General features: G+C 34.8%; 1 protein-coding gene across 4 annotated transcripts in view; it reads right to left on the bottom strand.

The window, feature by feature from the left end:
- Positions 1 to 25,868, bottom strand: part of LOC113516252 (stress-activated protein kinase JNK) — a 169,882-nt gene that overhangs the window by 119,904 nt on the left and 24,110 nt on the right. The window contains exons 1-2 of one of the 4 annotated variants that reach the window (XM_052895236.1): positions 13,210 to 13,431; positions 595 to 632 (exon numbers count right to left, since the gene is read on the bottom strand). The exons of 1 other annotated variant lie outside the window; for it this stretch is intronic. The gene's annotated coding sequence lies outside the window, so the exon portion shown is untranslated. Of the gene's footprint in view, positions 1 to 519; positions 540 to 594; positions 633 to 13,209; positions 13,432 to 25,868 lie in introns of those variants that run through there. 2 more of the 4 variants (XM_052895237.1, XM_052895238.1) reach the window with 2 other exon arrangements.

The following is a 25,868-nucleotide window of genomic DNA, read 5'->3' as shown; positions in this document are numbered from 1 at the left end:
CATAAATCAACACAGCTGTCACGGCAAACTATGGAATAATGGCGCAGACACATCACCGTGGCATGTATTAGTCACGGCCTCCTACAACTTGTATCGAGCAGGGTTGTTCTGTGACGTCACTGGAGACAGACGGGACGTGAAGACATTCGATTCTCAGAAGTGGAAGGAGATAGTTGATGGGATATGGACATCTCTATTGTGAATTTATGACGCATGGAAATTAAATATATGATATTATCTACGTTAATATGTTTGTTTAGAATAGAAATACGCGTATCACCCTATAGGCGACGGTTACCACTTTTCATCAGGTGGGCCGTCGGCTAGTTTGCCATTCTAAGTGGTATAAAAAAAAATACAAGCGAATTGAGTACCTTTCTGAAGTCGATTAAAAATAACAATACATTTGTTACTAAATAAATGAAATTTTCTTAAAAATCATTTACATATACTTCGTTTAAAGGTCACTAAAAATAAATGTATTTATACGCGGAGAAAGTTATGTGAGTAGGCAGTCACCTGGCTGTATATAATCCTAACCTCGTACGTTCCAAGAGCGACGAAAATAAAACATAATTTCCAATAAATTCTTACTCCAGATTCCTGGGATGATTGCCGCTTGTAGCGTTTACCTGAAAAAAAGTATAAGAATTTAATATAAAGCTGATATGATATTGAAGAACGTGTATATTTATAGCCACAGTTTACGGAAAATGTATAAAATATACTACTTGTATCTTCTCGCTATTTTGTTTGCAGGAATAAAAATCGTTAATATTTTTCTTTTTCTGGAAATATCGCACAGCGCCATCTAGTGGTAATCTAAGTGGAACTTGTACTATGGGTACTAGACAACTGATAGAAATACTTAAATACTTTTTTTTAAATACATACATATATATATTTATATATACACACAATTATGGCGGTTTACTGCCGATTTAGTTTGTAAGAACACACTTTTTATGTCGATCAATCAATACATCCCCACGCGGTGAGGGGAGTGCCCTCAGTGCGTTGCTATTTTTCATCTTTCATAGCCCAGTCGGTCACGTGACCGCGCGGTCTGTGACCGATGGGACTCTCCTTGGAGAAAGCTATTCAATTTCACGAATACTATCAATTTCGGTTCCTTATATCTATTATAACTGTGTGTCCGATTTGATGATTATTTTTCTGGCTATCATAGGCATAGAGGGTATCATAGGCGAAACAGTATACTCTGTTATGTCCATGGTACTGCTCATGTCTATAGGCGACGGTTACCACTTTCCATCAGGTGGACCGTCAGCTTGTTTGCCATTCTAAGTTGTATAAAAAAAAAAAAACTAATTCATGCATCTTCTTCCATCCAGCTCTATCCTAGGCCATATCGTTGACCTCCCTATACGACATGACACCTAGTGTTTCTTTTATCTGTCCCATGTAGTTATATTTTTGAAACTATGAAAATAATATTTCAATAAATTATTATGTGATTGAAACCATTCAATCAATCATATAAATAGTGAAATATCAATATTATACTTCAATGTTACTATAACAAAATAAACTTATTACAATTTGGTAATAAAAGGCAATAAACCATCAACCGCAGTAATGCAAGTTTGGAAGCCTACGCTACGTCGTCGTACTGCGATCACGTAGAACTGATGGCTACGCGCCGTAGCAGCGTAGCTACGTAGCGGTGTCGTAGCTTCAGAGAGGGCATCCCTTATGGGATTATAAGCTGCTACTGAATGAACGTTTATTGCCCCTATCGGTCCCCTACTAATGAAATTCGAAAGATAAGTGGATAAAGAAATCTCGTTTTAAACTCGTCTTTTAGGAATAAGAAAATTTTTTATTGAAGTAAATTTAATTATTGGCCTAATTTCAACAGTGGGGAATAAACGACCGATATGATGATGGTGATGATGATGATGATGAGTCTAAAAATCAATTATAGTACCTTCTTGAGTTTGCCTTAAACCGTGTTAAGGTAAACTAAGAAAAAATCGAAATTATACAGGTAAATTATCAAAATAGTCATAGTTTATCAAAATGATCGCGTTAATACGCGTCTCTCATAAACCATCAGCTTAACTGTCTGGTTTCGGGACCTTCCTATATCTTACCTGAGCTATTATATCTTTGTACATTGTGGCGAAATTTACCTTCGTACTCTAATAATACTGTAGCAGTTTTTCAGTGCCTGAAAACACGGATAAAACAATGTTTTCTAAAAATGAAGCCTAGTTAAATCATAGATTAATCGCTTCTGAAACCCCACGCTTATTAAATTTCATGCAAATTGTTGGAACCATTTCCAAGATTAAGATTATACATATATAAGAATCCTTTAAAGGTATTTTTTTTACCATAATTGGTGAAAATGAAATGATAACTACGCGCTATCGGTATATGCTGGGGATATACCAGTGAGGGTTGATAGGTGACGATGAAAACGCAGGTCAGTTAGCCCATCATGACAAATTCAACGATAAATTAATCACTATAGTTTCCAGGTAACACCGTGTGGAGGTCGACCTGATAGCGTGTATTAACAGCAATAAGGACTAACCTGCCCATTACTAACAATCCCTTTCCCCCTCATTTAAAGATTACACTATAATTTTAGGTTTTACGGTGAATAAATAAAGATCGTCCAAAAATAAATCGTGAACAATTCGAGAAATATTAGTAACACAGGTACTGATAGGAGAGTCGTTATACCTTGCAGCGTTCATTAGTGGTATTCACGCTAGACGAGTGGGGGACTAGGTGGGGCGTGGCGGCGCGACGGGCGCACCCACGGCAACTAACTTGTTAATGTGCGCTTCAATTATATTAACAGGATCCAATATGCAATACAGTCGTGTTGTAGGTAAATCGTAAAACCTAAGATATTGGTGCTGTTTACTGCTAATGCTAAGGGTTCACTTGAGAGAATAACAAAGGTAACAAATAATATACAAACAAGCATACAGTCCGTCTGGTAAACGGTCGCTGTAGGCTTTGAACGCTTGCAACACTAGGGGAGTCACGTGCGAGTCGCCAAACCCATAAGTATTTTTTTAATAGTAAAATACGAGGTGAAACCTTACATATTTAGCAATATCAATATGACAAAGAATGTAATATAAAAGTGAAATTTAAATATCCAAAGTACTCTATGTAAATACGCCAAAGCAAAATTATTGTATAAATTGTTCCAGTTATAGTCTTTAATCATGGAATGCGCAGATACAATCTAGATACTTTTCACATTTCTCGATTTCGAGACGAGAACCTGCGGTAGTGGCTGGGGCGATGCAACGCAGTCATTAGCGTTAAGACACCGAGAGGGCAACACCCACACCTGAATAACTGTTAAACATTTGTTTAACCACCATTCAACAAAGATCGATATAATGATGTGGGCACATTAGTTTTTCAGTTTGAAAAATAACTCTGTCTAAAAATAGAATTGTCTAAAAATGACGCTTGGCAGACGACTGCCAAACGTCATTCTTAGAATACAACTTAGAATGGCAAACAAGCTGACGGCCCACCTGATGAAAAGTGGTAACCGTCACCTATAGACATGAGTAATACGATGGAAATAACAGAGTATACTGTTTCGCCCATGATACCCCCCATACGTTGCCATTCCTGAGGACTCAGATGTTATTCCTCTGTACCTTGTAAATTCACGCCATATCCCACCCTTCAAACCGAAACACAGCCATGCAAACAACTGCTTCACGGTTGAAACACGAATAGGACAGAGGTAGCCAAGCAATCGACTTTTGTACAAAGTTTCCCTCTGGTGCTATGGTCATCATAGATAATAAACCTATTAACTCAATGTCCCAGTACTGAATTCGATCATAAATAATAAGTGGAGGCCATTACGTTGATGCTGGACATTTTTGGCTTTCACCCGAACTTGTAATTCGGCTTGGAGTCAACTTTAAGCTTGTTGAAATGTTCTCGCAAAGACGGAGGGCTTATCTCACTATTACTCTGATGGCTAGGCTTGGTTTTGTCACAAAAATAATCATATTATATTTTCCTACTTTTATATAAGTACATTTACTTATTTATTCTTGATGGGTGAAAATGGTATGGTAACCCTGCCTGCGCTAACGGGATACGCTGGCGGAGCACCAGTGAAGGGTGATAGATGAGAATGAAAACAGGCCAGTTAGCCCATCATGATGAATTCATGAGGAATTAACCATGATAGTTTCCAGGGAAAACCGCGAGGAGGTCGATCTGGTTGGGTATATTGCTAGCAATGGGATTCTTAGTCTCCATTACTAACAATTCCTTCCCCCCCCCCCTATAGAGTGCATTATGTTTATTCGCCTGTTTATCTCTTACAATAACTTGAAGATGATAAGGTTGTTTATCATCTTCAAGTTTGTGATTGTAAAGATTGTTAGATGTTAGATTGTTAGATGGGTCTAACTGACCCATTGCTGGCAATACCAGGTCGACCTTCACGTGCTTCCCCCTGGAAACCATCGTGGTTAAATCTAGTGGAATTAGTTACGATGGGCTAATTGACCTGCTTTCATCGTCACCTATCATCGCTCACTGGTGCCCCGCCGGCGTATCTCGTTAGCGCAGGCGGGGTTACCATTCCATTATCGCCCTTTAAACAATACCTTTTTTTATTTTTATTTTTTTTAATATTATTTTAAGGGCTTTTACCTTCTTCAGGTATATCAGTCCTATTGTACCCTGAACTGATTTCTCAAACAAAACTTTATCTACTTTCCCTAGACGCGGAAAGAGAAGAATTAATGGGCATCAATAATTTACAGAGATGTTCAAAAGTTTCTGGTTTAAGTTCAGCTAACATCATTGATGGTATACCTTTTTTATTCAGTTTATTTTAAGATCACATTTTTTTAACAGCACCGCATGTGACCACATCGTTCTAAACGAACACAGAGACAATATAATCAAAAAAACAATACCAATAAAAAATATTCGATTCTCAACGATCGATCGATCGTTGCCGACTATGCCGTCTTTTAAATGCTTTTTCACGCTACGTTTGAAGGATCCGACTTTATAGAACGAAAGAAACACGTCATAAGGAAGGTTATTTCACAATATTTTCTACATTATCTACTGTACATTACACATTTATTAAATACTAGATAATTACAGTTAAGTACCTACAGTATAACTCATTTAAATAGTCATTCATTGAACAAACAAAACCATATAGTACAGGGTAAACATTACAGTTGATAACTGATTTTTTTTATATAGATAGATAACCTTTATTACCAGTATTAAGAAAATAAAAAATTAAAACAACAAAAAGAGAAAAAAAAAACAATTAATGTTGCTGGTAATAGGAGCCGCCTCAGCTGTTGCTATATATGTACATATGTACAGCTCCAGCGAGATGTACCTATATAGCGCTGATTTTCAGGCGGCTTCTTAACTCCTTTACCTTTAGTATGCGTGCGGCTCGCCAATACCTATTTCCCGGATGGGAGACTCGACACGCTTAACAACAAATACATAAAACATTACAACAAATACACAAAACATTACAACAAATACACAAAACATTACAACAAATACACAAAACATTACAACAAATTCACAAAACAATACAACCAAAACTGAAAAGAAGAAACTCTGAATAAATTATCGCACCTCACAATGACAGCTTCATAAAAAAAAATAAAAAAAAGAAGTATTACTCTCCATCATGGAGATAGCTCGAAACCGACAACTGATAAGGAAGAAACGTTCTTGAGTGGCGACCCAGTACGGGCAAACGCAGTGTAGTACGATTCGCCACTAGATGGAGTGACGACTTCAAATGCATTGCAGGGAATCGGTGGATGCAGGTGGCTCGGGACCGTTTTTTATGGTGGTCTATGGGAGAGGCCTATATTCAGCAGTGGACGGATAATGGCTAAGATGACGATGATGATTATCATGGAGAAGTATTTGAAAATGATTTTAATTTTTCATCGGTTACAAAATTTATTTACTGTAAGGCCTGATGAAATATTCTCGTTGATTTGTATTTAGGTTTCTAGTCTATTACTACAGTACTGTTCATGTCTATAGGCGACAGTTACCACTTTCCATCAGGTGGGCTGTCAGCTTGTTTGCCATTCTAAGTTGTATAAAAAAAAGGTACATTATAGTATAATGTTTATTCTATAAGTTTATTACAGAAATATACTATTTCTTCCTTTAACAGTAGCAACTTAAAGTATTTAAATAAATAAATAAATAAACATTTTTAGAGTCTATTTACTTGTATTAATTATGTACATAATTATTTATCCTGACCTTTACAACTTGACTATTTCATTCGTATACCAGAAACTTTGTACAAAAGTCGATTGCTTGGGTACCTTTGTCCCATTCGTGTTTCAACCGTGAAACAGTTGTGTTTGCATGACTGTGTTTCGGTTTGAAGGGTGGGATATGGCGTGAATTTACTGGGTACAGAGGAATAACACCTGAGTCTTCAGGAATGGCAACGCATGGGGGGTATCATGGGCGAAACAGTATACTCTGATATGTCCATGGTACTGCTCATGTCTATAGGCGACGGTTACCGCTTTCAATTAGGTGGGCCGTCAGCTTGTTTGCCATTGTAAGTTGTATAAAAAAAAAAGTACTTGAACCCAATTAGTTTAATATCAATAATTAGCTAGATCTACCGTTTGTGCTATTAATAGAAATGAATACACTTTTCAATACATTTATTTAAAGGTTATCGGTTGGTACACGACTCTAATATCGAGTAATATTAATTGATATAAATCAAATTATTTGTAGCTTGATAAATCAGAACTTTGAGTACCGGCCGCAGAACGAGAGCGGTGGGTACAAATTCCCCGGATCACGCAATGTGGATTAATTAAGTGAACAGCCGCAGTTTGTCACTTTGTTCTCTTTCCACATGACCTAAATAATGTTATTTATTGACATTTTCACATAAAACGCGTGTTGTTACGTGGATTATAGACGACAAATGACACAGATGTGCGACTAATAACTGCATAGGATTTTTTTACATCTAATATATAAAATTCTCGTGTCACGGTGTTTGTTACCGAACTCCTCCGAAATGGCTTTACCGATTTTCATGAAATTTTGTGTGCATATTCGGTAGGTCTGAGAATCGGCCAACATCTATTTTTCATACCCCTCAGTGATAAGGGTGACCCTCATCTAAATTTTTTTTTATTTTTTTATTTTTATTTAAATATGATTTAGCATTGAAAAATACAACTTCAAATTTTCACCCTTTTACGATCAACCCCTGTTTTGTAATCGCGATTTTTATATGCCGCAATAGGGTTGCAAGATGGCAATCGAACATAATAATTGTAGTACGAGAAATTTTCATGTATAGTTCTCGAAATAATATATATGGTAAAACAACGTTTACCGAGTCCGCTAGTCTAATATATAAAATTCTCGTGTCGTGGTGTTTGTTACCAAACTTCTCCGAAACGGCTTTGTCGATTTTTATGAAATTTTGTGTGCATAACGAGTAGATCTGAGAATCGGCCAACATCTATTTTTCATACCCCTCAATGATAAGGGTGACCCACACGTTTTTTTTTATTTTTGACATATTTTTTTTTATGCTTTATAATTGAAAAATACATACCAACTTCAAATTTTCGTGATATTTATATTACGTAATATGGTTGCAAGATGGCAATCGAAAATAATAATTGTAGTACGATGAATTTTTTATGTATAATTCTAGAAATAATGTATATGGTAAAACCACGTTTGCTGGGTCAGCAAGTTTTCTTATAGATTTTCACTTCCCAAAATGATTCACATGCTGGCTAACATACAAAAAAAAAAAGTAGGTTAGGTCAATATTATTTATTTATATTCGTAACAATTTAATTTAATAATTTAATAGTTTACATTTGGTACAAACTGATATTGTTAAAATTTTGTGTAATTAATTATAATTAATCAAGCTATTCGTGTCATTGACCAATATTTAAAACACATTTGACTTTATTCTTTTTTTTTATACGACTTAGAATGGCAAACAAGCTGACGGCCCACCTGATGGAAAGTGGTAACCGTCGCCTATAAACATCCAGTCAGCCCATCGTGATGAATACATTTGGAATTCAGCACGATGGTTTCCAGGGGGACTACGTGGAGGTCGACCTGTTTGGGCATATAACTAGCAATGGGATTGGTACTCCGCATTACTAACAATCCCCCCCCCTCCTTATATGTGTAGGTTGTTCAATAGAACTTATAAATTGTCTATATATAAGTACGCCAGTGGTTTTGTTTGTTTCGCGGGACCCTATAGTTGACTTGACCGTCCCTAGCTTCGACCCGCTATTTGGGGCGGAACTATAAATAGCCGCCTTGCGTCTAATGTGCGTAAACACTGCATGTCACCGAATACAATACTAAACCCATCTCATATATGTACGTTGCTATATACCTACAAGATGAAATCAGCGCCCTTTTAAGGCTATGTTCTATCAGTGAAACACATTTTCTCAAAAACATAGGTCAAATTAGCTATAAAATTTTGCATTAATATAAACCTGCGTGATTTCTAAATGCTAATATAACATACTTTCTGTAATTCTGATATTTTTGTGATAATAAACAAAAATATAATTAAAGATTGTGTCTCACAAAAAAATGTTTTTTGTTTTTATATAACACAGAGGGCAAACGAGCATGCTGCTCACCTGATAGTAAGTGACTACCGCCGCCCATGATCACCCACAACACTAACGGCATTGCAGGTGTGCTGCCGGCCTTTTAAAAGGCTCTTTTCTTTTTTTTTCAATTATCACAAAACTAGTTATTTTGATCTATTAACTAAACTACTGCACTGATTTTGATAAAATTTCTACGGAACGAATCTGTAAGAATATACTTTCAGATAAAAAAAAAAAGAATTTTCAAAAAGAAGTAGTAGGTACGCGTCACACGAACATTCCGAATGGACGAAAATGAAAAAAAAAAAAAGAGTTTAAGCAAAAATGTTTAATTCTTAGTTTGCTTGAATAAAAACATTTCTTTCTTTCATTCTATATCAATATTATTTTCCCCATAATACTAAAGGGGGTTGGGCTGTGACCCCTTAACACAGATTATTATATTATATTAACCTATTTCGGAGCTCAGTTCTAAAACCATAATTACTGTACCCTTATATAACTATAATATTAATATTAGTCAAGAAACTACAGTTTTTTTACGAATAAATCTCATTTCATTTCATTTCAATCTCATTTCATTTTAATCTCATTTCATTTCATTTCATTAATTACTATGCTTATGCACTTTTACTACTTATGTGAATAGAGCTAGCTGCAGTATGAATTAACATAGCACGAGGGCATGTCAACAGCAGTATTTCCGAACCGATACGACAACATAACCTTCAAGGAAAGAGCATATTCCTTTTTAAAAGACCGGCAGCACACCTGCAATGCCGTTAGTGTTGCGGGTGATCATGGGCGTCGGTAATCACTTACCACCAGGTGGCCCGCATGCTCGTTTGCCCTCTGTGTTGTAAAAGAAACAGCATGAACAAACCACGGTACACCGGTCAATTACCTCGATGTAGGCACACTAGTTCAATATTAAAATATTTACCTAACGACTGCTACAGTACCCTTACCCAAACGTGACAAATAAAGTGTAATTACATTACTTTTATTTATTAAGTCAAATATATAGCTTTAACAACACTTATGACAATTACATTATTAAATTGTTGGCGCCATCTATTAAGCAAAAATGATAATGTCACCGAAGCGAAGTGAGACTTCGACGGTCTGCTACTGCGGCGATAGACAAGAACTTCACTGGCTCGCTCTCGATATACGCGTAACTAGCTAACGAATCGGACCTTATAATAAATTCACGTTTCGTCAAAATTAAAAATAAACGAATTATTGAAGAGTTCCTGCACCTATAACCTTTTATGCATACATATAGGGAAAGGCGCAAACAAAATAATTTATCAGCCAATAAAATTTAAACACATACATAATTTTATTTTTTAAACCGCAGTTTACACTAAATTCCCAATTTGAAAGAAAGTGTTACAAAACACTTTCATTAATTACATTTGTAGAAGATTATTTTTTATGCAACTTAAAATGGCAAAGAAGCCCACCTGATGGAAAGTGGTAACCGTCGCCTATAGACATAAGCAGTACCATGGACATAACAGAGTATACTGTTACGCCCAGGATACCCCCCATGCGTTGCCATTCCTGAGGACTCAGATGTTATACCTCTATACCCTGTAAATTCACGCCACATCCCATCTCTTCAGACCGAAACACAGCCGTGCAAACACAACTGATTCACAGTAGAAACACGAATGTTTTATGAATAAAGAGGTAAAACTATAAAGTTAAAACATACATTGAAATAGGTACATTTACAATCTAGTGAATATTGACTTAAAAGGGACATTAATAACTTAGTTTTCAATGATAAAGATGACGATGATGATATGGGACTAATCATGATTATCGGATGCGTAAGATAAATAATGGAAGTGGATAATGCAAGAGATTTAGGGAGACGAAAAAAAATTGGGTCTCCAGACAGGATTTATGAGGTCGATAAAGCAAATAATATGGTTATGTAATGGTAAAATTTGGCAATCGTTTCTGCGTTTCCGATGAAGCGAGACGTGTTTGTAAAGACAGAGAGAGACTGGAGCACAATTATTATAACGGTATAGAAGCCACAAAAGATCTGTTCATTTAAAAAACAATTTTGAAGTAAATCAAGTAGATATTTATATGAGATTCGAAATTCTAATTTCAAAAAAAAAAAACTTCTATCCAAGTAGTTTAAAATTAGGAAAACAACAATGAAATTGTTCTACACACAAAATGAAATTACGATTTCAGGTGCAAAATCCCGTCCACCCTCGCATGGGTTTTCCGAAAACGAGATCCGCAGCGAGGGCTACACGTGTAGAATGCTAGGGTGAGAGGTGGATGACACGGTGAATGGGGTTAATGGCACAAAACAGGTAGGGGCATGATTTTGTCCCAGGACATTGTGAATCGACTGTTCCCATTAGGACCTGCTCTAATCACACTTCACTTTGATACTGTTGACCCGGATATGTCCCAATTGACAGATAGTAGAAGTGTTCGAGTGAAGTGGTCACAAATTTTAGTAACAAAAAATATTGTTTCACAACAATTTTTGAATCGAGAAAACTCTCAATTCGTATTGTTATTATGTAATTCTTACATGATGTTTTTTTTTTATACCACCGAGGTGGCAAACAAGCATACGGCCCACCTGATGGTAAGCGGTTACCGTAGCCTATGAACGCCTGCAATACCAGAGGCATTACGCGCGCGTTGCCGACCCTGAAGAAACCTCTTTCCCCCCCTTTTGAAGAACCCCATGCTGTAGTCTTTTGGGAAAACCTTAGTAGGGAGCTCATTGATGTCTTAATTATTTTTCGTATCGATATTTTTTTTTAATTATTAGGTATTTTTTATTATTTATTTAATTAATATGACCAACTTGGTTAAAAGTCATAATAATTTGATGAGAATTGAAGGCTTAATTTTCTTTGCGGAATAAAATCCTGCCGAAAAATCAACTTCCAGACAAAGTTCCGCTGGCTGATTAAAAATTTATTTAACATACCGTCATTCATTGATGGGTTTTACTTGTTAAGCGGTATGTCGTCGTAATTGAAGTACCTAATGACATAAAAAAAGAGGAAAAGGGATTGTTAGTAATGGAGACTGAGAATCCCATTGCTAGCAATATACCCAACCAGGTCGACCTCCTCGCGGTTCCCCCTGGAAACTATCATGGTTAATTCCTGATGAATTCATCATGATGGGCTAACTGGCCTGTTTTCATTCTCATCTATCACCCTTCACTGGTGCTCCACCAGCGTATTCCGTTAGCGCAGGCGGGGTTACCATACCATTTTCACCCACCAAAAAAATGACATAATAATAAAAACCTACCCCTTATTAAATTAATATATTTATTTAATTTACAAATAAATTAGAATAACGTTTTAATCAAAAAATAAATTAAATTAATAATCAGTCAAAGTAATATTTATAATCTGTAGTCCTTATTTATTATTTATTTATTTATTTATTAGTACATATATGTGTACATTGCGGACTTAATGCTAAAAGCATTCTCTCCCACTCAACCATAGGGAAGTATCAGAATACTCGAATGCGGTACTAGTAATTATTGATATACATACATACTAAAATTACATATATAAACGAATAAATATATATATAAATAACAAATATACTTACACATATATAAGATACACATATATAACTGATAGTACTTACTGCTCGGATAAAGTATTATATAAAAGTGGACATAAACGTTTTTTGAATGACAATTTTACCTTATTCTTTTATATATATATATATATATATATATATATATATATATATATATTCTTTCTTCTAATAATGAGGTTAATATTATTTTAAATCACTGATTTTTCTATTGTAACAAAATGTATATGAAACCAACACGGAAGTAAAAACTAGCGACTGTAAAAAGAGTCATATGTATCGATTTATAAATAACGAAGAAAGCGCGTAAAATACACAGAATAAAATAAAAACTTTGCGAGAATTAGAAATTCCTCTTTTATAAAGTCGCTTAAAAATTTGTTTAACAAGGAATTAATGAACATTCACTCATTAGATCTATTTGCACTTTATAAATAAATTGAGAAAAAAAAAACGATATATCTAAAACTAGATTGAAGCAATGATATAATAAAGTAAACCGACTAATAATAGTCACAACAAGGAAAACAGAGAAATACTTCCGATTGCTTATCCGGGGAAAACCGGGAGCGTAGCTATATTATTAAAAAAAATAACCTACACAGGCATTACTACAGAAAGTTGCATAGTCAGCATTGTATTTCATTATTTATTAATTTGGAGGAAACAATAAAGAGTATCTATCTATCTATATTCCAGACAATTAATCTACGTTCAATAAAAAATGACATTTGCATCTGTTTATAATTATATACATATAAGTTACATAATAACAGTATTTAAGCGGATAACATGCAAAACCATTACAACTGCAATACGGACGCGTAGTGCCAACGCCATCTACCGGAAAACAAATAACCCGCTGGAAAAATTAGAGATTATCAACAATAATGTAACAGAGCCGGCACAAACTCACCGCGTTCGCAGCTAACCGGCAGAATTGTATTGCAAAAACCAATCACAAATCAATTCAAACACAGAGCTGTCAATCGGCACACTTGATTTTTCACAGCACCACTTTGGCATTTGTTTGCTCGCAAGTGTACATGTGGAGTGGTGGGCACTATAATTACAGTGTGTGGCGAACGATGGTGCGACGCGACGTTCGGGGGCGGCCGGCGTCGCGGGCGGACTGCCGGCGCGGCGCTGCGCCCTGTCCTGCGCGCATAACTAACCCCATTCCAAGTTTTCGAGACAAAGAGTAGCTCACACAGACGTGACACGAGGTACTCAACTGATTGCGTTAAATCGTGATTAAATGGCACGTCAATGGCAGCACTGACGTTTGCGCGACAATACCACCAACTATTATTTCGTACGCTTTCAATTCGGTACGTCAAACATTTTAGGTAAACTTTATTTGTGTGTATGAGTGTGTGTTTGTGTGTAGAAACTGTCGAGAATATTCTAGTGTTATTCAAATTTATTTTTTTTAAATACGTAATTATATACTAATAAATTATTAAAATCTAAACCCCTCCGAATTTTTATATTAATATTTTATTTAAAACAATATTTTATTAAATTAGTAATAAAATTTAGTGAAAATTTGTTAAAATACGATTTTCATATTTTTATAATATATCTACAAAAATTTACAATTCACAAATCAATTATCTATTTAATTTATACATATAATATAATGTAACTGTAGTAGTCGAATGTGTGTACATAGAAAAAAAAAACGCTAAAAACTGAATCAGGAGCATATTAGAAGTGAATTAGAACATATCCTTTGTACAGGCTAATCTCCAAAACTGTTGGACCGATTTAAATGAAATTTTGCATGGTGGTACCTTACGATACCGGTCAACATTTTAGATACTTTGAACTACGGAAAATTACAACTTTCCGTGAGATAGTTAAAAAACGACAGTAACTTATATAGCTTAGTACACAACCTACTTAAGTAAAGTCATTTTAACTTAAAACAAAGAGTGAGAACGACACGTCATTTGTTAATTTTGATCCAGTATTCCCAGACATAATAAATAGGTAGGTACATACATCGATACATACTAAACAGGAATAACAAATACCACGCGGACAAAGTCGCGGGCATCGGCGAGTTATAAATAATTTAATGTTCAAATATTTTCACTAAAAAACACAATAAAAAAAATGGGCAAATAGATAATATATAAATAACTCTTTTTTTTTTATTTCACAACTAGAAAATGCTAGGAAATCAGCCAAATTATATTAGCATAGCAAATATTAAAAAAAAAATAATCATATTATTGTAGTATGACCCTCATTACCAGACAAATGAATTACGTCCTTATCTTCATGTCTAACGTAAAGGTGGAGCTTAAATTATATGGATAGAGCATCGGGTCTCAAAAACGGGTCAAACTTTTGTCAGTTAATTGTCAAATTAGCTGATAAAAACTCGTATCTATTTACCACGCAAAATTGTACGAAAAACTTGACCCGCTTTTTTCGAAGCGTTTTTATGGAGGACACTCTATCTATATAATCTAAAATCTAAAAGGTGAAGTTAGGCGAGCAATCTTCGTTCATGCCTTCACTCCAATTTTTGTTCGCGTTTCCAATTTTTCTTTTTTTTTTTTTGTATAATACTACTAAGAGCATTCATCAATAACTGAACTACATTAACGAACAATTTTTAGGCTGCTGCTGATTTTTTTCTGTGAGTATATATATAAATGAGGAAATATCCAAATATTATGTATATACTAAATTTGAATTGATTACAATTTTAAGGTACCAAGAGCTCACAAACTCATTTCCGCAATTACTAGTAGGAATTTATGCTAAAATTCAATTCAATAGAACGCCCGTAACCAAAATAAGTTACTCCTACACCGGACGGAAAGAGGTAAAAATAAAGTACTTTATAATAATATTAACATGACATTTATAAATTTGAATTTAGAACAATAATTTGAATTTAAAATGGCGGATATAACATAAAGACATAAAGATTAGGAAAATGGGAGTTATAATTGTTATATTTTATATATATATATATATCAGCCATTAACTGTCCAGCGCTGGACATACGCCTCCCGCATAAGGAGGTTATGCCAGTAATTGTCACGCCTGGAAGGCGGGTGGGCAACCTTATTCAGGATTTGATGTTTAAAGAAGGACGCTGCTGCCTATCCCTCGACCGTTAAGTTCTTTTAGTCGCCTTTTACGACACCCACGGGAAAGGAAGGGATGGTCCATTCTATGCGGGGACCACACGGCAATTTGTTACATATACCCACTAAACTGGGATTAAATTTCTTTACCTAACCCAATAATGAAGTACTGCGTTGGTTGATTAGTAGAGAATGCTACTAGCATTAAGTCCACCTTTTGCACCTTATTTTATTTTAGCCAATTTATGCTATTTAGAAGAGGCAAAATGCTGGGCCATCTTATACGACACGACAATTTTATAAAGAATATATTAGAAGGTAAAATAGATAGGCAAAAGAGGAAGGGGAAAATCGAGGAATAACTGCATGGGACAGATAAAAGAAACACTAGGTGTCATGTCGTATACGGAGGTCTATAGGAGGATATGGCCTGGGATAGAACTGGCTGGAAGAAGATGCATGAATTAGTTACACCGATAAGAGGAAACTCTTAAATGAAAAAAAGTTATTTAAATAAATAAATAAAAATAAATTTGATGGAGAAATCAAAAGTTTATGACATGAGCAAAATCAAATTCGCGCGTAACAAGTATTAAAATAATATAACCTCTATACTACGCAGTGAAGTTATGGCAACGACAAACCAGCTTGGTGAAACCCTACAAAGTCAGTTTATTTATAAATAGCAAGCCAGAAACTAAGAACACGACACCTACAGACGGATATAAAAATATAAAAATCAATAAAAGGTAAAGGCTTCGAGAGATTTCGTTGTAATTTGTAAGTTACCCCGTTACTGAGTTTATTTATTTTTGAAAATTTCTAAAAAAAAAACTGTACGACGAGTATTTGTCGTTTCAAGTGACATTAAAATAAGAGTAGTCAGATTTATACGCGACTGATTGATTGAGATCGATTGGTTCATAACCTAATTGAATAATATTATACTTTAATTAATTTTTTCCTCATTTATTCATTTTATCATCGTCATTTCAGCCATTGTCTGTCCACTGCTGGACATAAGCCTCTCCCATAGACCGCCATAAAGAACGGTCCTGAGCCATCTTTGGATTTGAAGTCGTCACTAATTCAAGAATCTTTCTTTCCTATCGGTTATCGATTTTTAGAGCTATATGACCGGCCAATTGTCATTTCAACTTGCTTATCCTTCGGTCTGTGTCAGTCACTTTGGTTCGTTTCCGGATATCCTCCATTTGGACTTTATTATGCAAAGAAATTCCAAGCATAGCCCTCTTAATCTTCCATAACTTGAATATTTTGAAACTTTTGCATACGGGCAATATTTCTTCATTTATGTTTATTTATTTATAGGATTACCAACATAAGATACAGCTAAACATTTCAATACAAATACACTGGTAGATTAGATCTAACTCTTCTTACATTTATAGGCAACCACAGCATGCCTTGTGTTCGATAAACATTAAAATATAATTAAATTATTAAATGTCATTATATGAGTAAAGATATTAACAATATGAATAACAATATAATATAAATAATGGAAATTGTATTTAAATTATTATAAATTATAAATAAATATAATGAAATGGCGAGGTACATCAACATTTTAATTTAGCCATGAACACAGAGCGACTATCGTTGTGAATATCAAGTTCAGGCTTGGTTTTTACAATATCGTTATACAGACGCGTTATGCGGACGATAGGTGATTCGCGGCCCAAGTTTGTTCGGCAAGCTGTATTTTTAAATGTTTCGTTAATTTGCGGAAGTGTGAACGTACGCGACTTTCAATCCTTATTCGAGTTTCCGTGATGACTCAATTGGGTTACTGTGTTGATACTGGACCACATGAGTGATGTGAATCATATTATTCCGTTATCTTTAATGTTCCCTTTTTACCATGTCCTAAGTATGTTAGATAGATAAATAGATACTCTTTATTGTTTCCTCCAAAAGATTACAATAGTAAATTTATTATAAGATACAGGCAGGTGTATAATATTTTAAATACATAATTGGGATTTAACACGATGTAAAAGTGTTTACAGATAATTTTTTTTATACCACTGAGGTGGCAAACAAGCATACGGCCCACCTGATGGTAAGTGGTTACCGTAGCCTATGAACACCTGCAATACTAGAGGTATTACGTGTGCGTTGCCGATAATGAAGAAACTTCTTTATCCCCCTTTTGAAGAACCCCATGCTGTAGTCTCTTGGGAAAACCTCGGCAGGGAGCTTATTCCATAACCTGAGTGTTCGTGGAAGGAAACATCTCTGAAACCGCGCAGTACGCGACCTGCGAAATAGTACCTACATACCTACTGCTTTAAGTCCCCATTCTGTATTTAAAATATGTGTAAACAACGCGAAAGTTTAAAATTAACTAGATGTATAATGTTATTGTATAATAATAATGCACTTGTCTATATACATATATATATATATATATATATATATATATATATATATATATATATATAATGGACTAAATCCCAAAATAATAATGCTATATGTACCGTCCCGTCCATATTATTTATCATATGTCTTAATCAAACTTAGCTCTGCTGAAAGAAACAAGGTCCTATAAAGCAAGATAATGGACCTGCGCCCTAATCGCATAATATTAGGTCAGCTTGTTGTAATGCATAAACAAATCAATGCATGTATGTAAACATAAGGTCAAATAGCAATTGACACTGTCTGCAGCGCTTGGGTGGTCGCAAACAGTCGAGGTTTACAGTGATAACATATTTAGACCTAAAATTTAATTCTATTACTCGGTAATATAATAACTTCAGACGTAAATACAGCTCTGTGCATATTTCTGTAGTACATAAAAGGTACTTTATGCAGGACACAACATAAATATGTTTTTATATTAAATAGTTTTTATTATATTAATTTTTGATCTCTAACTTCCTTTATCATGCATGGGCGTACCTAAGTCCATAGAACTATCGATATATCCTATCGAGAGTCTATTATATCGAGAGTCCATAGAACCATAGAAATATCGATCAATTTACTTTACTTACCATAGGGGAGGGATTTTATACAAAAATCTTTTGCTTGGGCATCTCTGTCCCATTCGTGTTTCTACCGTGAAGCAGTTGTGTTTGCATGGCTGTGTTTCAGTTGAAGGGTGAGATATAGCGTGAATTCTGGGTACAGAGGAATAACACCTGAGTACTCAGGAATGGCAAAGCATAGAGGGTATCATGGGTGAAACAATATACTCTGTTATATCTATGGTACTGCTAATGTCTATAGGCGACGGTTACTACTTTCCATCAGCTTGTTTGCCATTCTAATTTGTATAAAAAAAGCTCACGAAATTCATTCAGAGACGATTGACGTTCTGTACTCAAACACCCAGTACCTAATGTACTACGTATACGGTTATAGCGTCAATAAATCCCACGTTTCCCGGGAGAATGTTCCCGATGGGCCGCACGAGGGATAAACTGCATAACGCACAATAAATACCACGTGTCGACGTATACTGTTGACCTGTCTATGGTACGTATGTTTAAGGCACCACTGCGAAAGACGGCAATGGTGTGCGAGAACGTACGTGTACGTGAATTTACAGGGTACAGAGGAATAACACCTGAGTCCTGAGGAATGGCAACGCATGATGGGTATCATGGGCGAAATAGTATACTCTGTTATGTCCATGGTACATGGTCCACTTTCCATCAGGTGGGCCGTCAACTTGTTTGCCATTCTAAGTTGTATAAAAAAAAAAGTGTGCGTGTGTGCGTGTGTGCGTGTGCGTGTGTGCGTGTATGCATGCTTGTGGGTGTGTGTATGTTTGTATATTGTTTGTTATGATAAATAGTATTACATTTTATTAATGAATCAATACAAGAACGCACATTCAAAAATATTAAATTGATTTATTTAATTTTACATTATTAACGTACAATAACAAAGTCATAATATTTACTTTCTGTTTGAATAATTAAGATTTTATACCAGGAAAAAAACTACTTTAATTATGACAAAACCAGTTATTTAAAAATTAAACTATTTTAGCCCATTTTGATAAAATTTTGATAGACCAATCTGTAAGTATATCCTTCGAGATAAAAAAAGAATTTTCCAAATCAGTTTATAACTGAGTCATAAGGTAACAAACTTAAAAAAAAAACGACAGAATTAATACCTCCTTCTTTTTGAAGTCGGTTAAAAAGAACAGTTGAGATTACTTAAACATCTCGAGGGAAACATCTTTCTGAATAGGGCGATGATAGAAACGTAATGATTGCTTGCTCAGCGGGTGGCAGAATAAAAAAACTGACATATCAGTAATGTTGCTAGAAAAATACTTCTGTGATTTCATTTTACTTTATCCCTGTATTCAACTATGTCTATTGAAATTTCGACTAAACAACTTTTCCTCTCTACATAACAGGCCAATCGAAAGCAAATCACTTTACTGTCATATTTTAATGTAATTGCTAACGTTCAATAGGTTTGGTGGATCGTCTAATTTATTTAGTATTTATTACATTTATTCAATCAACTATTAAAACTGCTTTAGATTGCTATTTTTTTAATGCAAATTAGAATGCAGTTTATTAATAATATGGATAAATGTTTAAGTCTTCATTAACTGTATGATTGTTACCTTAGAATAAATTAACACTTATCTGTAAGAGCTGTATACATCTCTAATTGATATATTAATCTAGCTTTAAGCTTAGAAAGAAAGAAAGAAATGTTTTTGTTAAAGTAAACTTAGATTTAAGCATTTTTGTAGTAAATTTTGTAATATAACAATAGAATTTTTTTCCATTACTTACTTACTTATAACATTGTACAAAGTCTATTAAATTATTGTGAACATATTGTTCATGTATCTTTTATAAATAAATAAATAAATAGAGTCCAAACGCAAACCAAGCGCCAGCCATGCCACGGTTACAAATCATCAAATATTGATGCACATTAAGTGTGTACCATAAGACTGGCTTAGTATCGACACAAGTTGCTTCACTGAGACAAACAGCGCAATAACCTAGCACAACTTGGGAAGCACTTACCCTTTACCTATTCGTTCAGCAATGTCTAATAAAAAGCACAAAGGTAACTGCCTCTATTAATGTTCTAAATACAACATGTCGCCACCCTGTATAATACATCTCTAACAGTAAAAACTTGTAGATATAAATTGATTATAGGATTTTTTTATGCAACTTACAATGTGGAATTATGGTACTGATGGAAAGTGGTAACCGTCGCCTATAGACATGAGCAGTACCATGGACATAACAGAGTATATATATGTTTCGCCCATGATACCCCCCATGCGTTGTTATTCCTTAATAACCTGTAAATTCGCTGCCATATCCCACGCTTCAAACTGAAATACAGCCATGCAAACACAACTGTTTCACGGTAGAAACACGAATGGAATAGAGGTATCCAAGCAAACGACTTTTGTACAAAGTCTTTCTCGAATTGTTTGTTTGTAATGGATAAACTCTTCTTTCACATACATAAAATTAGCAAAAATAAGTTTAAGTCCACCTTGTACACATATTTTGTACTAAAAAATAAATAAAGTAAAATAAAATACTATTAGTGTTATAGAGAATAGAAGAGGCAAAATGCTGGGCCATCTTATACGACATGACGATTTTAAAGAGCATAGTACAAGGAAAAACAGAGGGCAAAAGAGGAAGATGAAGACCGAGGAATAACTACATGGGACAAATAAAAGAAACACTAAGTGTCATGTCGTATAAGGAGGTCAAGGATATGGCCTGGGATAGAACTGGCTGGAAGAAGATGCATTAATTAGTTGCACCGACAAGAGGAAACTCTTAAATAAAAAGAAAGTGTTATATCAGTGCCTATCAGCATGAAATTCCCAATATCTTAAAGTCACTTCAAAATTTGGCACATATGTTCCTAATATGCCGATGAGGGGGAGAAGGGACTGTTAGTAATAGAGATTAGCAACCTCATTGCTAGCAATAAACCCTATCAGGTCGATCTACTCGAGGTTACCCCTGGAAACCATCATGGTTGATTTATTATTAAATTTGTCACTATGAGCGAACTAACTTGCTTCATCCTCACCTATCATCCCTCACTGGTGCCCTGTCAGTGTATACCGACGGCGCAGGTGGACTTATCATTCCATTATAAACATCCTTGATATTTTTAGTAGTAGCTTGCCAAAGATATTAGAAGCGGCTCAGATATATCTGGAGTCGGGTTAAATACTTTTATTATAATTTTGTATGTTAACACACTAGGTTTATATAACATTCATTTGGCTTTTGCTGTCATAATGTTACATATATTTTTAATGAATAAATAAATAAAATTATCATCCATTAAAAAAATATGACGATGACAGCTAGGCCTTCCAAGAAAAGGTTCTAGAACATTTCCAAAGGCAGAAAACTCATTCCACGCGGCCGAAGGCATGTACCTAGGATTCTTTCTGTCGTATACACCATTCAACGTAAAGGGATTCCTAAAATAGAATTCCCTTCTTTAATATTTGTTGAAAATGTCTGTACAATTAAGTATGTTTATCTTTCTGGTAATAAACATGTTGGAAACGAGTAACTAATAACATTAATTAGTTAAGAAAAGATTTAACTCGTAAAATGATTGTGTTCTTAACACCAAAGTTAATAACTAAAGTTAATAACTTATTTCAAAGAATACACATTTACATTTTAAACTTCACAAATTTACAGATAATGAGGTAGATTCTGAGACGCCTTTAGTGTAAACTCTAAACCTGTCTCTTAACCTGACAATTTGATAATTTCGCGAAATTACCTTTTAATGGGCCATCGTAAACTAAATTTATGATAATTTTGGTTTCAATCTATTGGAAATTTAGTTCATATTGGCCATTTGAATAATGGTTTCGATATATCGAAAAAATTTTAGAGATAAGATTCGACAAACAGAGCCTCAGAATTGACCTCAATGTCTTTTTAAAAGAATAATATATACTAATAACATCCCGTGGATCGCAATTTAATAGTCGAGGGATGGGCAGCAGCGTCCTTCTTAAAATTACACTAAAGCCTAACTGCGGTTGCCAACCCGCCTGCCAAGTGTGACAACTATTAGCAACATCCGCCTTATGGAGGAGGCCTATATTATGTGTATGCAGCAATGTCCAGCAGTGGACAGTTAACGGTTGGTATAATAATAAAAACACTTAAAAAAAACATATCGTACCGTATCGACTCAAGGCACTTTCTTCCACGCATAACCACTCTTTGGAATCAACTTCCAGCAGCAGTATTTCCGAACCGATACGACAACATAACCTACAAGAAAAGAGCATATTCCTTTTTAAAAGGCCGGCAGCACACCTGCAATGCCGTTAGTGTTGTGGGTGATCATGGGCGGCGGTAGTCCATAGTACCATCAGGTGAGCCGCATGCTCGTTTGCCCCGTGTTGTAAAAAAAAATCTTTATGGGCAATTAGTTCAAAAATCATGAGCAAATTATCACAATAAGATTTAAATATATATATATATATATATATATATATATATATATATATATATATATATATATATATATATATATATATTTATTTATTTATTTAAATAATTTTTTAAACCAAAAGAAAATACGGTACAAGAGGCGAATTTAATAATAGAATTCTGTACCAGTTAATTAATAGGAAAATATAAATTATATATGTAGTTGCTAGCCAGTCTATTAAACCTCTCTTATATTTAACAGTCCGTCGTTCCAAACCCCAATATTTAATTACAACTTTCAATTAATATTACCAATGACACTCCATTCTGCCACGAGCAATAATTCATAAGGGTGGACTATAATAGATCACCCCCGTGTAACGTTGGGTTTACACCGATTATTTTAAAGATTTAATATATACCTTTATCAACATTATTTTTGCCTAAAATTTAACAGAATCCCTCTTATTAGTTGTAAAGTATATACACACATACACACATATCTGTCACGCCTGTCTCCCATTAGGGTAGGCAGTAACAATGGAACGCCAAATGCTTCGATTCAAACAAACCTCTTTCGCTTCTTCCACATTCACCAATCTTTTCATACACGCTCGCCGGTTACGGGTACTTTTAATTTGGCCCTTCTTCAGCACGACGCCTATTTGGTCGAGGTAAAGTATATACTTCACAACTTAAGAAAGTTCAGACTGAAAGAAAAAAATATCAAAATGACAATTCCAAAATCGAAAGAGTAGCTTTTTATTGCTTTGAAAAAAATATATTTAAATTCAAATAGACTTGTTTACAAGCAATTTTAAATCGACATTTTTTATGAATGCAGGGCTCGGAAAGTTGTCATCTGTCGAGAAGAGCCCGCAAGAAACTCAACAGTTACTCTTTTAAATCACTGTTAACATTATGTGTATTTATTTAAATGTACTATGTCTAAAATTACATGGTTGTTAAAAGCCTTTGCATGATCGATTAACAACATGCACATTTGTCATTCATGTAATCGCTTTGAATGTAATGGGCTTTGTTCAATAAGTGTTTTTTAACATAATAACAGTTTTAAACTTATTAAAAGGCAGATCTAAAATATCCTTCGGTATCTTATTATATTATTTAATGCCTATTCCCATAAAAGACCTATTAACTTTTTCTAAACGTAATGTGGAACAGTAATTTTGAATAGTTATTATATATATATATATATATATATATATATATATATATATATAACTTATAATGGCAAACAAGCTGACGGCCCACCTGATGGAAAGTGGTAACCGTCGCCTATACACATGAGCAGTACCATGGACATAACAGAGTATATTATTTCGCCCATGATACCCCCCATGCGTTGTCATTCCTGAGGACTCAGGTGTTATTCCTCTGTACCCAGTAAATTCACGCCATATCCCACCATTCAAACCGAAACACAGCCATGCAAACACAACTGCTTCGCGGTTGAAACACGAATGGGACAGAGGTACCCAAGCAATCGACTTTTGTACAAAGTCTCCCTCTGGTAATAGTTTATCGAAATATAAAACAAAATGAATCCACATATTAAATAAAGACTTAATTTAGCCTATTTTTAAAGTAGATATGTTTCAGGTGAATAAAAGTTGCACCAAAAAAATGAGTGTTGCTATTCCAAAAAAAAAAAAAAAAAATACAAAACAATCACAAAACAAATTGCACCTAAATCTTACTTTTGTATCTGATTATAGAAATTTCAAGTTTACAGAAATGGGTCGATTGCCTACATCTACATTTCTAGCTAAACAACAGTGTATCTTATTTTGACGACCATAAAGTTAAGTTTTATCTGTAAATACCGCTACTAGATTTATTTTTAGTGCAAATAAAAACTTAAGAACTGCTATAGAATAACTTGGAGAGAACAACTTTTCTGTTATGTTGGCAGAGGTGGCACATGCTCCCAAGTTAGTCTGTCTAGTCGGTCTAATTGAATCACTTCAAAGGTGGCAGTGAAGACTTTGGAAAAAGTATTCACTAGAATTTTAATGACTTCCGACAGAAAATACATGTAATAAGTGTTACAATTTCAAACAAAAATAGTTTTTATGTAATATATAGACTGGCTAACTTGTTACCCACTTGTAATGAAAAATAGTATCAGCTGCCTATAGACATGAATATGATATTATTTTATTAGAAGCCATTCCTGAGGACTGTTGTTTTTTTTATACAACTTAGAATGGCAAACAAGCTGACGGCCCACCTGATGGAAAGTGGTAACCGTCGCCTATAAACATGAGCAGTACCATGGACATAACAGAGTATACTGTTTCGCCCATGATACCCCCCATGCGTTGCCATTCCTGAGGACTCAGGTGTTATTCCTCTGTAGCCTGTAAATTCACGCCATATCCCACCCTTCAAACCGAAACACAGCCATGCAAACACACCTGCTTCACGGTTGAAACACGAATGGGACAGAGATAGCCAAACGACTTTTAAACAAAGTCTCCCTCTGGTGAATTATGGATCCTTTCCATGTAGTCTCTCTAATCTTTACTAATACTGTAAGTGGAAAATTTTGTAAGTCTTCTGTTGGTGTTTTAACACCTCATACAACTGTAACGAAATTTGACATACACCTAATACCTAGGAAGGCAATGCTAATAATACACCCTAACAGGTCAACCTCCATAGGGTTCCCCCTGGATGCCATCATGGTTAATTATTAACGAATTTGGCACGATGGGCCAACGGACCTACTTTCATCCTCACCTATCACCCTTCAATAGTACCCTGCCAGCGCATACCGATAGCGCAGACAGGGTTACCATTCCATCTTCAACCATTAAAAAAACCTGGGATGGAGAAGCACATAGGTGTATCTATTAATCGATACGTAAAACCGTTATATGGAACAAGACGCGGGTAAAAACTACTATATCTATACTGATCTCCACACGTATCTTGATATACATCATTACCATCATTCATTATAGATCTGTTCCACACAA

This window comes from Galleria mellonella, unplaced genomic scaffold (assembly GCF_026898425.1).
Source record: "Galleria mellonella isolate WM207_F2 unplaced genomic scaffold, CSIRO_AGI_GalMel_v1 utg266, whole genome shotgun sequence".
NCBI classification, from domain to species: domain Eukaryota; kingdom Metazoa; phylum Arthropoda; class Insecta; order Lepidoptera; family Pyralidae; genus Galleria; species Galleria mellonella.
Note: the sequence above shows the minus strand (reverse complement) of the source record. Positions and strands in the feature narration are given on the sequence as shown.